The sequence below is a fragment of the Ornithorhynchus anatinus genome, chromosome 19 (assembly GCF_004115215.2).
Source record: "Ornithorhynchus anatinus isolate Pmale09 chromosome 19, mOrnAna1.pri.v4, whole genome shotgun sequence".
Lineage (NCBI taxonomy): Eukaryota > Metazoa > Chordata > Mammalia > Monotremata > Ornithorhynchidae > Ornithorhynchus > Ornithorhynchus anatinus.
This window is the reverse complement of record NC_041746.1, coordinates 30,843,315-30,860,861: the sequence shown is the minus strand read 5'-3', so window position 1 is coordinate 30,860,861 and position 17,547 is coordinate 30,843,315. Positions and strand designations below refer to the sequence as shown.

The following is a 17,547-nucleotide window of genomic DNA, read 5'->3' as shown; positions in this document are numbered from 1 at the left end:
TCAGAAGAAAAACTTGTAGTCTGCTGTGCTTTTGAAGAAGTTTCAAATTCATAGGCTGGCTAATGTGGAAACAAGGTAATGGCTTAGAAACTCCTTACTTAAAGGAGAATTGGACTATTGAGGCTCCAGTTTCCTTTCCTAATTGAAGTACAGCCTTCATGGGGGGCATTCTCTGATCCTCATCCTCTCTTGTGTAGTTAACAAGAAGAGCTCCCCAGAAACAAAGTGTCAGAGGACCACCTTTCCAATGAAGGAATTCCACCTTTTCTCTTGTCACCCAGTCACTGTGGGGAGGAGAGGGCATATGGATTCTTCACGATGGTACTGGAAAGATACAGTGCTTCATACAAGGTAAACAAAGTCAATACCATTACGAATGGGGAGACCTGTGAGGAATTGAGATTTCATCACATTTTTTCAAGGGCAAGGAATTCCACGGTGTGTTCCAGGTCAAATGGAAAAAACAGACTTTTATAGAATTTTTATGTTTTTTTTCCCCATTCCTTCATTTCCATATGTCTGGTTCTTGCAGCTCTCAAGACTTGGAAGATATCCATCCACTTACCAACATGGTTTAAGCTAGAAAGACTAATGAGAGTGTTTTCTTCAGTGATATTATTTTGGTAGTTTGTGCCTGTTAGTAATAGAAAGAGTGATTATTGAGCACCCACTGGGAGCAATGCGCTGTACAATATACTTGGGGAAGTTCAACACAAAGAAGCGAGGGGGGCCCCTGTCCACATGGAATTTCTACTTTACTCTTCAAAACTTGGTGGGGGATTGTGTATAATAATGTTGGTATTTGTTAAGCGCTTACTATGTGCAGAGCACTGTTCTAAGCGCTGGGGTAGACACAGGGGAATCAGGTTGTCCCACGTGGGGCTCACAGTCTTAATCCCCATTTTACAGATGAGGGAACTGAGGCACAGTGAAGTTAAGTGACTTGCCCAAAGTCACACAGCAGACAAGTGGCCAAGCCGGGATTCGAACCCATGAACTCTGACTCCAAAGCCCGTGCTCTTTCCACTGAGCCACGCTGCTTCTCTATGTGTTTGAGGGGTGCAGATTGCTTTGTGTCCTCCCAGTCATACCCATATGCCAATTCTGATGCGTGCCTATATTTTTGGAGAATCACAATTTAAAAATACAGACCTAGAAGGTACAGTTCATTGGCACAAACCGCCAATATGATTACTCTAACGATGCGGCTGAAATACTAAGGCACACAACGTATCAATCTGGTTGATGGCCACTGAAAGAATGAGCTGCATCTCATCCCAAACAGCAATTTCATGTCATGTAGGTCCATTTTATCCTTCTATTTATGGTGAGAAAAAAAAATAAGGGGAATGAAAATCCATACACTCTGGCAGTTCAGTCTCTGGGGTATTCAATTACTTGATGACAGCTGATCATTAGACTAGATATGTCCCAGCCTATTGCTAAGGGTGGAAAGGTTCTTTCAGGGACCAAGGTGCTCAGGAGCAATTTCACTTCTAATTATGTTTCTTGCAAGATTTTTGTTTGTGCCTGATTTAAAATTGGATATAATCTCCTGGAGAGAAAAAGAAATCAAAAGATTAACATCACCTTATTATCTGGTTTGAAATGGGTATGAGCTCAGGGTGATCTCTGGAAAAGTATTTATAGGCACAGTTTATGCCGTTTCTCAAAAAGGAAGGCAGACTTTGAATGGATGATATGGATGAATCCATTAATTTAATACTCAGAGCAAAATAACATTGTAAAGAAACCCACTGGCTAATGCCCAATGTAAAAAAAACATAATAAAAGACAGTCCAGGTTTTATGCTTCTGTTGTACTGTGCCAAATCCTTAGTTCAGTGCTCTGCAAAATAAATAAATAAAATTGATTGATCATTTGATTGTAGATTTTAGAATGTAAACTTGTTGTGGGCTGGGAATATGACTACCAACTCTTTTATATTGTACTCTCCCAATTGTTTTGAATAGTGCTCTGCATAATAAGTGCTCAATAAATATGATTGATTGATAGGCTGGCCAATTGAGACTGTTCAGTCCTAATTTCAGGACATTAGAACATTTTCTATAGTTTCTTGGGAAAGTTATAAAATGTGGGATTATCCCTGTTAACCCAGAGCACCTGAACCCCCTTTTTCTCAGCCTTGGTTGGTAGGTACTTTTTAGAATGCTACTTTTATCTGTCTATTTGTATTTATAGTTCCACAGAGTACTCAGTGTATTTTAAATGAAGCCCTAATTTGCCACTATGTTTTGCTGTATTTCCCAATATAATCACTATTGCTTCAGCTCATCTGGATAAGTAACTTATTTTTACCCGTGATTCTCAATCCAGTGACTTGAGTCCATACTGTTGAGTGGGAAAGCATGATTAAACCATCGGTTGAGAAATGTGCTTTCTGGGCAGTGGGTCATCAGAGTTCGGCTTTGGAAATGACTTGATGGACTGCTGTGTCCAATGAAATTCTCTTATCGATCTTGGTCAGTCTCTCTGATTAAAGATGCCTTGGGATTCCTCTGAAGAAGATGGATAGTCAGAGTCAGAATGATCCTTTAGAACCCAAAAGCAGATAAACATGACCAAGTGAACTAACCTAAAGGATGAAACAAAAGAAAGGGAAATGACAAAGCCCACAGAATCTCACAGCATCAGCATCCTGCCAAGAGTGGAAGCTTAGTGTAAATTAGGTTGACTAGGTTAGCTGAATGATCCCAAATTCTGGAATTATGTATTTGTTCATAAAACTGCTTGGGTTGACCTTGAAAACCTTCATCTGACCTAACTGAACTGGGATGAATGCCAATATTTTAGTAAATCAATTGTATTTATTGAGTGCCTAATGTGTACAAAGCCTTAGGAAGAGTACAGTAGAGTTAATCGACACAATCCCTGTCTTCAAAGAATTTATAGTCTATAATAATAAAATAATGATGGCATTTGTTAAGCACTTACTATGTACCAGGCACTGTACTAAGTGCTGGCGTGGATACAAGTAAATACAATTGCATACACCCTGTGCAATTCTGTCCCACATGAGGTTCACAGTCTCAATTCCCATTTTACAGATGAGGTAACTGAGGCACAGAGAAATGAAGTGTATTGCCCAAGCTCACACAGCAGACAAGTGGTGGAGCTGGGATTAGAACCCCTGACCTTCTGACTCCTAGGCCCGTGCTCTAGCCACTGACTCCTTGGGAGAGTAACAATAGCATTAGTAGACATGATCCTTGCCCTCAAGTTGCTTATCATCCTCCCAAGGCAGAGTGAAATTTGTCACCCCTCCTAATCCATCCCTGTAAACTCCCTCTAGACTGTAGGCTTGTAATGGGCAGGGAATGTGTCTGCTAATTCTGTTGTATGGTGCCAATTGCTTAGTACAGTGCTCTGCCCATAGTAAGTGCTCAATAAATAATAATACAATAATAATAATGTTGGTACTTGTTAAGTGCTTACTATGTGCAGAGCACTGTTCTAAGCGCTGGGGTAGATACAGGGTAATCAGGTTGTCCCAAGTGAGACTCATGGTTAATCCCCATTTTACAGATGAGGTAACTGAGGCACAGAGAAGTTAAGTGACTTGCCCACAGTCACACAGCTGACAAGTGGCAGACCCAAGATTCGAACCCAAGACCTCTGACTCTCAAGCCCGGGCTCTTTCCACTGAGCCACGCTGCTTCTCCGACATTTGTTAAGTGCTTACTATGTGCCAAGCACTGTTCTAAGCACTGGGGAGGATACAAGGTGATCAGGTTGTCCCCCGTGGGGCTCGCAGTTTTTAATCCCCATTGAACAGATGAGGGAACTGAGGCACAGAGAAGTGAAGTGACATGTTCACAGTCACACAGCTGGCAAGTGGCAGAGCCGGGATTAGAACCCCTGACCTCTGACTCCCAAGCTCGGGATCTTTCCACTGAGCCATTCTGCTTCTCTGCTTCTCTTCAATAAATGCCATTGATTATTGACTGATGCATATGCAAGGAAGGTGACATTATGCCATTGTGCAGAAGTCTGCTCAATGCCCTCCTGATACCAGAAAGCTTCCTGGAGGACATTCCCAACCTCTGCATTGCTCCAGACCCACTGTGCTCCCCTTCCACACCTATGTGAAAACTGTCTCCTCTCTGACTCAGGGTGGGTTTCTCCTACCCCCCACCACTACTATCAGCACTTCCTCCTTTGCCCCCTCTAATATCATGTTCTGAGTCGGTTGCTTACCTCACTTACCATCTCAAGTCAGTCCCAGGAAATTGGCCCACCCAGTACTTTGAGAACACTTGGGCAGCAGCCAGGAAGGCAGCATGACCTAGTGGAAAGATCACAGTGTTTGGAACATAGTAAGAACTTAACAATTATCACCCAATAGTATGATTTGAAACATAGCAATAGCAAGGTCAGAGTCAAGGAGTGGTAAGAAAAATTACCATGTTATTAGGGGGCAGGGTTGGGAGGATAAATCAGGGAATGTCTTTCAGGATTACGAAAGAGAATGGGAAAACAGGGCAGATGAGTAAGAAACATGGCCCATCAGAAATATCATGAGCCATTCCTGTCATTTGCCATTTATTTATCCAAGTGGTATTATTATTATTCATATATATTTTCACATACTTTTACCAATTGAATACCCATTGATTGGTGTCTGCGTGCCTTCCCTGTTTGAGGGTAAACTTTTCAGGGGCAGGAATCTCATCTTAAACCTGTATATGTTCCTTAAAGGCTTAGTAGAGTGCACTGCATGCAATGGATGTTCAATCAACTCTGCTGATTTTTAAAAATGGTATTCGTTAAGTCCTTACTATGTGCCAGGTACTGTACTAAGGACTGGGGTAGTTACAAGATGATCAGGTTGGACACAGTCCATGTCCCACATGGGGGTCACAGCCTTAATCCCCTTTGTACTGATGAAGCAACTGAGGAACAGAGAAGTTAAGTGACTTTCCCAAGGAAACACAGCAGACAAGTAGAAGAGCTAGGATTAGAACCCAGGTCCTCTTACTCCCAGGCATTATATGTTTGACCAGGCTAGTTGTTGGATGCCTTTTCAATTAACAAATTATTTCTTCTCTTGATCTGTTGAATAGGAATAATTTTTACCAGATCTTAAGAACCTAACAGGCATCATGAGCCATTTTAGATTCTAAATTCTTTACTATTCATCAGGTGGAAGAACCAAGAAATATTCATGCCATCTCTTTTCATTTCTCAAATGCCTTGAACATAGTCAAAGATAGAGAAAAAGGGGAAAGTTAACCAGAACCAAATGCCCATCTCCCATAGCCAAACAGTTTCAATACACACTCACCTCTTTACATTTTCAAGCAAATTTCCTTACACGCAAGACTGTGTTCTGAATGTGTGGACTCACATCAACTCCTAAAACAGAACATCCAGGAAGGATAACAAAGCGTGTCCCAAAACACTGGAAAAAATGAAGCCAGAATTCCTTCCCCTTGAATTAAAAAAAATAAAGCAAAACAACTGTCCAGGTTAACAGAGAAGTCACTCAACTTTTCTTTGCCTCAGTTACCTCATCTGTAAAATGGGAATTAAGACTGAGCTCCAAATAGGACATGATAATTAATCAGATAATATTGTATCCACCCCAGTGCTTACTAAAATGCCTTGCACATAGTAAAAGTTTGACTGGATCATATTTCCAGAGGATTCTGGGAAACACAGTTCCCAGACAGCAGGTGCTACAAGAGTACATTTCTTTCTTTCCCTCCTGTCCCTTGACCTCAGTTCTGCCTCCAATAGGAACCTGAACTTTGCTACAACCAATCTCTCAGCCTTAGAAAAATAATTGAGCCGTTATCTCTTCAAAGACCTGCTGATTCCAGGTAACACATCTCAGCTCCTCCTCCACAGGTATAAACTGAACAGGATATTCACTGCATCTAAGTTGAAACTGCCAAGAGGATGAACCAAATGCATAAACCAGGGTGATCTGAGTTAGGCATTAACCAGGACCTGAAGGTGACTTCCTTGCTCTCCCAAGCAGAAGAGTCTTTACCGGATCCAACTTTAGAATGCAATGGCACCAGTGATTCCTAAAGACATCCCAGATGGGCTATCATCTCTTTCAGACTCTCTGCCCCTGTCAGCATCCTCAAACCACTGATGAGCTCCTTGAGGGCAGGGATCAACTCTCCCAACTCAATTTTGCTCACCCAACTACTTACTTCAGTGCTCTGCACACAGTAAACACTCAAAAAATGCCATTAATTGGCAAGTAGGATAGGATTTAGAAGTTCTGGCAGTTCAGTAATTTAAAGCCCCCTTCCAGTTCTGATCTGTGGGTTCCCAACTTCAGATAAATTGTGATCCTTTTGGGGCAATGTGTTTTTGACACCGTAGGCTATTCATTCGGTTTCAATTTCAAATCCCGCTGCTGCCTTTGCCTTGGGAATACTGCAAACTGCAATCTGCTTTTTCCCTCAGGCGAGAAATCAGACTTCCCTATAACGAACAGTTTCTTTTTTAATTTTTGAACTTTAATATATTGGCATGTTCAGGAATATTTGCAATAGTTTTTCACTCTTACTAAACTCCCCCTTTCCTTGGGCTTCATGGATGATGTAACACTTGGTTTAGGGTTGAAAGTCGTGATCAGTTTCAATACCTTCCGATTCCCACATGGAAACTGCAATTGTTGATGGGTCTTCTCACTGATATCCATGTGTTATACTGCTGGCAGCATTGCCAGCAGTAACAGTGTGTTTAATGGGTAGTTTGATATAGGCACCAGGAAAATAAAATACAGTCGGCTTTTTCTGACTGGCTGAGGCTATTGCCTGAGGTCTGATTCCCTGTTTCCTCTGTCTTAATATATAGTTCACAGATGACATCCTGGGGAGCTTCCAACATGAGGGAGGTAGAACAATATTAACTTAGATTTCACCTCTCTTGGTTTAATGTCCATTCATGATAGTAGCTCTTACTCTCATTTTGGGTGGGCTGACCAGACTGCCCTTAATTAACCTGGGAATTGGTTGACATATGGGGTGTGTGGGCATGACATTTGCCTTTGGAAAACCTCGTGGTTAGCGGGTAGCTTTCTCCATAATTGAAGCTAAAATAAACTTTCCTTAGGTTGAGTCATCAGCAGTTAGTGCTAGAACCGTTCCGGATGGAAAGGACTGAACTCAGCTCACCAAGCCAGAAAAACATACAGCTCTCTCCATATGAATATTGTACGAAAAATTTTAAAACGCACTATTTTGACAAGCATTGATGGAGAGGGAAGAAAATGTGTGTGGCTTAGGGGAAAGAACAAGGAACTGGGAGTTGAGGGAGGTGGGTTCTGGTCCCAATTCTGTCACTGGCCTGTTATGTGAACTTGGATGAATTATTTATCCACTCTGGGACTCAGTTTCTACTCTGTCTGATGGAACATAACAAATAGAAGACTGAGACAGTAAAGATTCCTGGACCCCATCATTTTGTTGTTACACACACACTAGAACAGAGGTGGTGAAGGGATTGCCACTTACCAGTCGTTACTGGTGGCCTCGTGGACAGAGAATGGGGCTGGGAGTTACCGGGCCTGGGTTCTAATCCTCTAGACTGTAAGCTTGTTGTGGGCAGGGAACATGTCTACCAACTCTGTTATATTGTTATATTGTACTCTCCCAAGTACCTAGTGCAATGTTCTGCTCAATAAATACAACTGATTGATTTATAATCCCAACTCTGCTGTGTGACTTTGAACAAGTCACTTAATTTCTCTTTGCTGCAGTTCCCTCACAGGCATTCAATACCCCTTTTCCCTCCTACTTAGACTGCAAGCCCCATTTGGGACAGGGACTGTGCCTGACCTGATTGGTCTGTGTCTATCCTGGTGTAAGTACAGTGCTTGTCACATAGTGAGCATTTAGCAAATACTACAATTAGTACTACCATTATGGGTCGGTCCCTAGCAGGTCTGGAGAATTCTCCTAGGTTCTTCAAGGGGTCAAATCAGAAGGGCCAGAAAAAAACTGGAAGACAACTGCCAGGGAAACCATGTTTGAGAGCTACATTCTAGCATTTTCTCTCTATCAACAACCAATCAGCAGTAACATAGGCTCACAGACTTTCCCAGAATGAAGAAATTCACATTATCAAGGTAAGAGTCTTATTTGTTCATGGAAATAGAACATTCTCATTTACAAATTGTAGAGACAGCTGCTCTAGGAGAGGCACATGTGATGCAATACATTTTTCCTATTACTTGGTTGGTTAATTTGGTGTCGAGCCCAAATATAAAGAAAATACAATATCATGTCAGCCACGAGGGAATTTAGCTGCCACTGACAGGGAGAAGTGTTGTTGTAACTCAATGATGATCTTAGCTCTTCAGGTTCATGTGAAATAATTACCTTTTAATTTCCATGGGAATAATGTACTCTTTTTACATTTCCCACTATCCTGACTTATTTCTATGGTTTGGAGAGATCATCAGATGTGCAGAGATAAGGAATACAGAGCACCTGATGGTATAATTACATAGTGACCTATGGAACAATACAAATACTTCCAAGGTAGGATTTTTTAAAACTTCAAGTTTTCCAATACAACTATTCCTTAATGCCATAATTTGAGGGCACCGATCTACTTTCTAATGTGGCAGCTCACATGTGATGCCTTGGGAAATACTCTACAAGTCAGATGGAGTGTTGTGGGAAGCCCAGATCTCACAGTTGCATGAAACATTGTGACCTTCACTTTGGTTTGAGGCTTAATGTCATCTGGCCACTGCATCCTGGCCACCACTCTTCTAAAGGACAACCAGGTTGTCAGTCTCCTCCTAAAAGTCATTTTAGTCTCTTTGATTAATCAACAACTTGACCAAATATCTTGGTCTAGGTAGGAGAGTCCTGGATTTTACTACGTGAGGAATTTTAGAAAAGGATCCTAAAATTGAGTTTGGTTGATAGACCCTGAATTTAAATCTCAGCTGTTCCTACTCATTTTAAATCAATGATTAATATTTATTGAGTGCTTACAGTTCAGACCACTGTACTAAGTGTTTGGGAGAGTTAGTGAGTAAACTTCTGTTACCCCCTCAGTACAAGTTCATTGTTAAATTTAGATCTTACAGCATTTTGGGATTTGTGGTACAGATGTACTCTCTCAAGTGCTTAATACAGTGCTTTGCACACAGTAAGCTCTCAGTAAATATGATCAAATGAATGAATGAATATCTCAGGTTGACAGTGGGTATGTTTGTAAACCTGAAAACTGGTCCCCTCCTCTTGCTAAAAAATAATAATAAACTCAATCTAGATATCATTATCTGTGCATTTTCTTGTGGGTGGTCATTCAGAACACAATCATCAGCACGGAGCAGCTGTAGTATGATGAATTTGAGGGTTTTAGATAATGATCTAAGCTTGTTGTGTTGGAAAAGTTACCAGCAGGCAAGACATGCATTCTAATACCAGTTTCCGGATCTCTCTTTAGGTCTTTCTGGCTGCATCCGATATGCTGAATAAAACTAGACCTACTACACATCCCTGTTCTGCATCTTTGGGAGAGGAATGGGGTGGGTGGTGTACTTTCAACTCTGAGTGTACTTTCACCTCTGACCTAAGCAGCCATTTTCCAGGGAATAATAATAATAATACATGTTAAGCACTTTCTGGGTGCAAAACACTATACTTAGTGGTGGGGGAGATGCAAGTTAATCTGGTTGGGCTCAGTATCTGTCTCACATGTGGCTCAAGTAGGAGGGAATCAGGTATTGGGACCCATCTTAACTAATGAGGAAACTGAGGCACAGAGAAGGTAAGTTACTTACTGGAGGTCACACAGCAGACAAGTAGCAGAACTGGGATTAGAAACCAGGTCCTCTGACTCTCAGGCCTGTGCACTTTTCACTAGACCACAGTGCTTCATTAGTAATAATAATGATGATACTGTTTATCAAGTGCACCAACCTCCCCTCCTATCACCAAACCTACATCCTTTTTGCCTTCCTCCTTGGCTGGACTTACTGGTTCTAACCAGGGTGGTCCTGAACAGAGGGACAGTGAGTGGCTTGAGGGGTTCGGGTGTACCAGGGGATCTCCTAGCCAGCGTCCTTCTGCTCACGACAGGAAGAGGAGAGTGGCATACAGGCTTCATCAGAGAGGGTGACCTTGGAAACTCAAGTTCAGCAACAACTGCAAACCAAAGGCAATCATTGGGGTCTTGTGCAAGTAGGGAGGATGATTAGACCAAAGACACCGTCTCCCTTCAAAGACCTGCAATTTTTGATAATCATCATCAGGGGAACTGACATGAGAAGCTGTGTGACTCACTGCTTTTCCATTTTGGTACCTGACATCTTACTAGTTATTTTTATTTTTTTTTTTGCTTCTTGGGAAGACTCCGCATCAAAAGATTTTCTTAAACTATAGATCTGCTTGAGCAAATGAAGAAGAAATATTTGAGAAATACCCTAATTACCTGACACTGGATGAGAAATGTTATTTACAGTTTTGTTACAGAAAAAAATAAACTAGGCTCAATGAACTGAAGTCTGTAGTCCGGATAGACTGAATTTTCTGATAGAGCCTCAGTGTGACTGTGGTTTTGGAAGACTGACTCCCTATTTCATTTTCTTTCCAGTCATTTTGATTTAAAATCAATATCAGGGTCATTGAGGCCTCAGGGGAAAAATTACAATAAATGGCAAATGGGTAGCTGCCATGTCAAAGATTTAGGCAAAATTTAGCAAGCTCCCCTACAAAAATCTACTAAAATCCATGTTGCAAATCAGCCTGAAAAACCATCTAGGCTACAATTTGTTCCCTCCGGCCCAATTCCCAGCATATGGACAGATGATAAAATAAGTTAATTCAGGTTTCAATAATTAAAGCAGTTGCTACTGTCATTATTACAATGTACCAAAACACTGTGCCAATCACTGGGGTAGATAGAGACAAGCAGATCAAAGTCCCAGTTCCGGATAGAGCTCACAATCTAAAAGGCAGAGAGAGAGATTGAGCAGGGATCTTAGCCCCATTTTATAGAAGAGGAAACTGAGACCCAGACAGGTAAGTGACTTGCCCAGGGTCACACAGCAGGCCCGTGACAGAGCTGACATTAGGTGGATCGACTCCCAATGCCTGGTTCACTGACTATAGATCTCGGGATTCTTGACAACACAGAGCTGCAGTAATGGACATGGCAGGATTCAGAAAGTTTCAAAAGGTGTGACTTTCAGAGGTGTTTTTTTTCTTAATAAATTTAAAATTGCTTTTGTGAGCTTGTCCTTACGGACTTGCTCTGGGATGGTGATTCCAAAAGGAAAATTCTTGAGAAAATGAGAATGTAAAAACCACCTTCCTCACCCCCAAGTTAGAACATAAAACCATGAACAGGTCATTATGAGTGAGACTGTGAGCCTCGTGTGGAACAGAAACTGTATCTGCCTCGGTTATCTTGTATCTACCCCAGTGCTTAGTACAGTGTTTGACAAATAGTACGTGATTAACAAATGTCTTAATTATGATTAACAAATAGCACAGTCATTAGATCACTGCTCTATCCAGACCAGTATTGTCTTCAACAGGGTCATGGTGGGAGTGACTAGATTTCTCTTTACAACTATCATTAAGCAGCGTGGCTCAGTGGAAAGAGCATGGGCTTTGGAGTCAGGGGTCATGAGTTCGAATCCCAGCTCTGCCACTTGTCAGTTGTGTGACTGTGGGCAAGTCACTTAACTTCTCTGTGCCTCAGTTACCTCATCTGTAAAATGGGGATTAAGACTGTGAGCCCCACGTGGGACAACCTGATTCCTCTGTGTCTACCCCAGTGCTTAGAACAGTGCTCTGCACATAGTAAGTGCTTAACAAATACCAACATTATTATTATTATTAAGGAAATATTCTCTAGATTGCTTATCATTTCTCTGTTCATACCCAATGCTCCTCTAGAGAGCCACTCAGGGCTTCTTATTCATAAATTCAGAAAAACCCCTCTTGAGCCTGCTGATTGTTTTGGCCTGAAATACTTCCTGTGGTAGCAAAGAAGCAGTATGGCCTAGTGGAGTCATAAGGACCTGAGTTTAAATCTTGGCTCTGTTGCTTGTCTGCTGTATGAAAAGTCACTAAACTTCTCTCTGCCTCAGTTAATTCTGTTTTGCTCCATGTGGAACATGAGCTGTGTTCAATTTGATTAGCTTGTATTTACTCTAGTGCTTAGTACAGTGCCTGGCACATAGGTGCTTAATAAATACCATAAAGAAAGGACATTCTCCTTTAGAGGATTGTATTGAACTATCTTTTTTTCATTCTACCCTACCATTAGGGATTTTATGAAACAATTCTTTTTCCTCATTCTCCACCCTGTTTAAACTCTTCTGTTCCCTTTAACATGAAGAAGGAAGGGAGGTGGGGAAGAAGTAGTGGCATGGTAGAGAGCAGGTGTTTCCTGTGTGGGAGGGGAAGGTAGGAGATAAGAGGCAGCTGTGGCAGGAACTGGGGAGGGTGGGCTAACTGCTACTACTTAAAAGGCTGAAGCAAGGGCAAAGTAATAAAAGGTGAGTTCTAGTCTGATCACAAACTAGAAGGCAGTTAGGTATAGTGGCATGGCTTAGTGGAAAGAGGGTGAGTTAGGGGCCCTGTGTTCTAAGTGACAATACCACTTGTTTGCTGCATGACTGTGGGTAAGCCATCTACCTTCTCTGCCTCAATTTCCTCATCTGGAAATTTAATAAGGGGGGGATATTTTCCCTTCCCCTTAGATTGTGTATCCCATGTGGGAAAGACTGTGTTTTGCAGTGTTTTAACCTATCTTGTATCTATTCTAGGGCTTAGTACAATGTATATAGTAAATGCTTTGCAAGTACCACAGCTATCACTATCAGTATTATTACTTACCTTGGAATTGGGGTGTCCATTTTGGTATGTTGTAGTGCCTATGAAATGAAATGGAGATAATTTGTGATGAAGCAAATGACTAGAGGAATGGGGCAAAGGGTCCCTAGAGCTGTACCAAAATGCATAGACTGTAAGAACAGAAGTGAGATTAACTCTAGAACACAGGAAAAAGGAAACCTGGAGATACAAAATACACTTGGGTTTATAAAGGGCAGCAGGAGGAAATGGTCCCTGTGAAAATGCTTTCAGAAAGGAACAAATAATTTACTCATGAAGAGGTACTTAAAGCTAGAGAGGACAGGCAACACACAGAACTCACAAAGCCAGGGGATTCTCTTTTCCCTTAGACTAGTAGAGACCCCATTGTGCATGAGCAGCTACTCCTAATATCTCCTTGAATCTTAACTCTGCTCTGAATAGAACAGGAAAAGAGCACTGAAAATCTTCATACTTAAAGCAGAGAGCAGTAATTGGAGATGGGGAAGCTGTGGGTCCAGCTACAAGGCACCTGAATTCAGATTTTTTTTTTTTTCCAGGTTGGGCCTCTGGCTCTTATTTAATACAGCAGTAAGTTTTTTTTGGTTATTCTAAGGTCATATTTTTCAATGTTCTTAAAAATTCCTTTCAGGTTGTAAGCTTCTTAAGAACAGGGACTTCTTGAGAACAGCTGTGTTGTCAGTATGTAGCTGAGTCTTCTGCAGCTGCCTAGTTTGGGTAAATGAGAGGATTTATGGAGTGACACAGTGATTAATATTGTTTGATCCAGGGACTTCACTTCATTGTCTCATTTCATTTAATCTCTCTCTCATTTTCTTTTTCTCCTGGAGAAATCTATGTATATGTACTAGAAACATGATGGACAGATATATCTCCAGTATATCTATATCTAAATATATAGATAGGCATGTTTCCAGTTTCTTCATTTCAAAGGGTCTATGTGCATGAGGATTCAGGCTGAGAATTCCAACATTGTTGCTAAAATGTCATTCTTAAAGTGGTATACCGTGGCAAACATTTATTTTAAATATTGGAGGAGAGATCTCCTCTATGAAGGAAGGCTAAAAAAACTTTCGCTGGATATACTACAGAATTCTGTTAAGACTTTTCTGTTCATTCACTAATTACTTGTCTTTAGAATTTTTTTAGAATGTAGAGTACTCCTCTAAATCAGTGATCAAAATAATCTATTATGAAAGTAATTAACTTTCTAAATTACTGAGTTTCAGATATTTGAGTGAAAAGACAAACATGCCATCTTCGTACTTTGACAGGCTTCTTGAAATTGGTTCTGTGTTCTTTTTAGACTTGGAAGAAAAGTAAACATTTTCCTTGAAGAGTAGGTAGCAGAAACAATCATTGAAAACACACCCAGGGAGAACAACATTCTCATACAGTCAAACATTTCATAAAGACTGCTTTTATTTGCCAAAGGCAGGCATAAATAATGCACCATCCCCTATTCTGTTGGCAATACACATCAAAAACATTTGGAGAATATCTTTACTTTTGTGGCTTTCATGGTCAGCATATTGTTGTTGTATTTACTGAGTCATTCATAGAATCACACTTATGTTTCAAATAACACTCATTTTGGAACCCAGGATTCTCTTACTCTGTTAACCCCAGGTCACTCAGATTTCAGTAGCAATGAGTTGCAAAAATCCACATTTTCTAATGTTAAAACTATGCATGTGTAGACTACTTAGAACTTAGTACCTCCTACAAAAAGCATGGAGTGGTGACATGGATTTCAATCAATCATTTCCTCATTGTTATATCGGGTAATCTAACAATTAGCAACACACATCCTAAGGCCCAGAGAGGCAAACTAAAAGTGGGTTTCTAGTCACAGGTTTAAGTCATTTAAAACCTAAGTAGTCACCTAAAGTCTCCAGTGCTTTTTGATTAGAACTAGAACACTCTCAAGCTGAAATTACACCAATTAAGCCTTGCTTTCAGACCTGATGCTTTTTTTGCTTTAAAAGAAAAAAAATCTTATTCCTTGCTGCCCTAGTTTCTACTAAGGCACACTGTTAAAAACAAGGGACTACAAAGAGACAAGAGAAAGTATCGTACATGGAAGTGTTTTCAAAGTGCCTAGCAATCTTTCCCCAGGCGGGCTAGAGTACAATGCCTCAACACTGTTGCCTTTCACTAAGTAATTTTCTTTGAGACAATTTAGTCCAAACTGAACCCACAATGGCCAGGCCAATAGTTTAATTCCATAGCCAATAACATTTACACTGATAAAGAACAGTCAAATAAGGGGTCAATGCTCAATTTTGGTTGGTTCACACTGTTAAAACTTGAAGCTACTGGATTCCTAGGATTTATCTGGGAGGAGTCAGGGAACACCCTTACAATTAGGAGAGAAACAACTATAAATGTAGTTGGTCCAAGTTGGTTATTCATAATGACTCTGCTTCTAGCCTAGGAGTTCTGAGCTTTATACCTGGGATGGATGGAGGGGTGGGTGTGCATCAGTAACTAGACAAAATGAATAACCACCAGTGCAAAAATGCTGGCCAAGATGGTCCCTGCTTTGTTCTCCCCTAGGGATCAGTCAGCTGTGGCTGTGTCTTTCAGAGGTCCCCTTCAGGTGAGACAACTGCATTGTGTGCATTAAAAAACCATAGCTGTCTAGTCCGGCTGTGAATTACAACCTGGCACAATCTTGGACATAGTGTGAACACTGGCATGGACCCAGTCCTTGGCATGGTATGAGTATGTTAGTGGGAACAGTGTGGGCACAGTTGGGGAAATCATCACAGATGTGGTCTTGGGCACATTCACAGAAAGTCACGGGTATAGTTGGGGGCAGTCATAGTTATAGCCATGAACAAAGTTGTGGGTGTAGTCATAAGTAAAGTCATGGGCATGGTCATGAGTATGTTGGTCATGGGTACATCAGTGATGGACATGTTCATGGATACATACAGCCTTGGACAAAGTTGTGGCATGGTAATGGGCAAATTCATGGGTATGGCCAAGGGCCCAGTTAACATGGTCAGGTGTTCACACACTTTGCAGGAGGAACCAGTATTCTAAGTACTATAATTGGCTACTATTCAAAAGTTGCCAAGTCCACACAAACATTCTCCATTAAAAACCTTAGACAACACACTGCAAATAACAATGATACTAGAAAAAATGGAACACCCCCCCCCCCCCCCCCGTCAACAATGAAAGCAAAATCTAAAACTTTAAAAAGACTAATTTGTAAATGGAAAAAACCAATGATAAAAAATGATAAAAACCATGTACATAGGTGAGTTATCTGGATTGAAAACTTGCATATATTTACATGAAATTAGCTAAAATGTAACCTCCATTTATAATGAAATTCATCAAACTCAAACATGGAAATTTGTAAGTACACATTTGGAAGTGCAAACTTAGTGCTTATTCTGTTTATGGGATATAGGTATTCATTATAACCAACTACTCATATATTAAATTCTTAAAATAGAACTTAAAGACAAATGGGAGGTAAAATTCCAGGCATAAATAGCTACCACAGATTTTGACAATAAATTAAAACACATCTTAAAATAAATTTATAATTACAGCTGGAATGAAAGTGGAAAATGCTGATTATAAAGCAAATAATGATCATATTGCCAAAAAGGTCTGCTAAAGTGGAAGTACTGTGGACAATAATTCACAGCATTCAAATCTAATTATCAACATTTTCCTACCCATTCATTAAAGTTTATTAAAGCAAAATTTTCAGTTTGGCATTCAGAAAATATATTCACAGGCCTCAGTTAGAAATCAAAAGGATGTGGACCCCAAATGGATTAGGTCTTCTCCTAACCTCAGTTAAACTGACTTCCTCTGTCACCTGCTGTTACTAATCCCTGAGGAACTCAGTCTGAACTTTACTATTTAACATGATTGGAGAGCAGATCCACTGAAAACTGCGAGGAGAGAGAGGTCTTTGCTGGCTTCAAGATTCCAACTACCTACTGGTTTCCTCTGGAGGACAAGGGCCTACAAAGGTCAGGGCACTTCATAACGTTCTTAATATTAGTGTTCTCCCATCAACATCTCTTCTAGATTGAGGATCTCCACTTTGCAGTAGGTATTTCTAAAGTAACATACAAAGATTATGCACTCAGTGAGACTCAACAGGCCATATTCACTACTTACTCAACTACTCTCTCTCAATATATATGCCAGATATAAACATATATTCATTAACATCATGTATAAGAAAATGCTTCAATTTTTTAAACTTGAAAGAAAGAATTGTCTAACCCCCTTCCAAGGCCTGACCCTTCCCGGTCACTTCACTTTTTCCCCACACTAAGACATCTTATCCTTGTGATTATTGAATGAAAGGGATTCTCCCTCACTAAAACTATTATTTACTTGGAGATACCTTCAATGGGTCTTTATGGGTTCTAATTTTCTATTAGGAAGGGTTGAAATCAAGACTTCCAAATAAATTACTCTCCAGGCACTCTTCTGTTTGTGGTAATTGCACATTCCTGCATTTGAGTCCAATTACTTCTCCGCCCAATGTAACTGCTGCCTTATTCCTTTAACACTAACTCGATATTTAATATTCTTGAGTTCTCTTTACTGTTTCTTGAATATTTCATATGCTTTCAACGGATCCTTTATTCAGTTACTGAGTTATTTTAAAGAGGCTTCTCAATTGCTTCCTTCTAGCAGCATGGCTAGTGGGAAA

The 17,547-nt window shown here is 40.5% G+C and overlaps 1 long non-coding RNA gene across 1 annotated transcript; it reads right to left on the bottom strand.

The window, feature by feature from the left end:
* Positions 1–1,719: 1,719 nt before the first annotated feature.
* Positions 1,720–12,882, bottom strand: LOC114805759. Its single transcript, XR_003753782.2, has 5 exons — positions 12,852–12,882; positions 5,306–5,452; positions 4,228–4,306; positions 2,320–2,519; positions 1,720–1,848 (listed from the first exon to the last, which is right to left on the bottom strand). It is a non-coding gene; the product is annotated as an uncharacterized LOC114805759 (long non-coding RNA).
* Between the last annotated feature and the right edge of the window lie 4,665 nt (positions 12,883–17,547).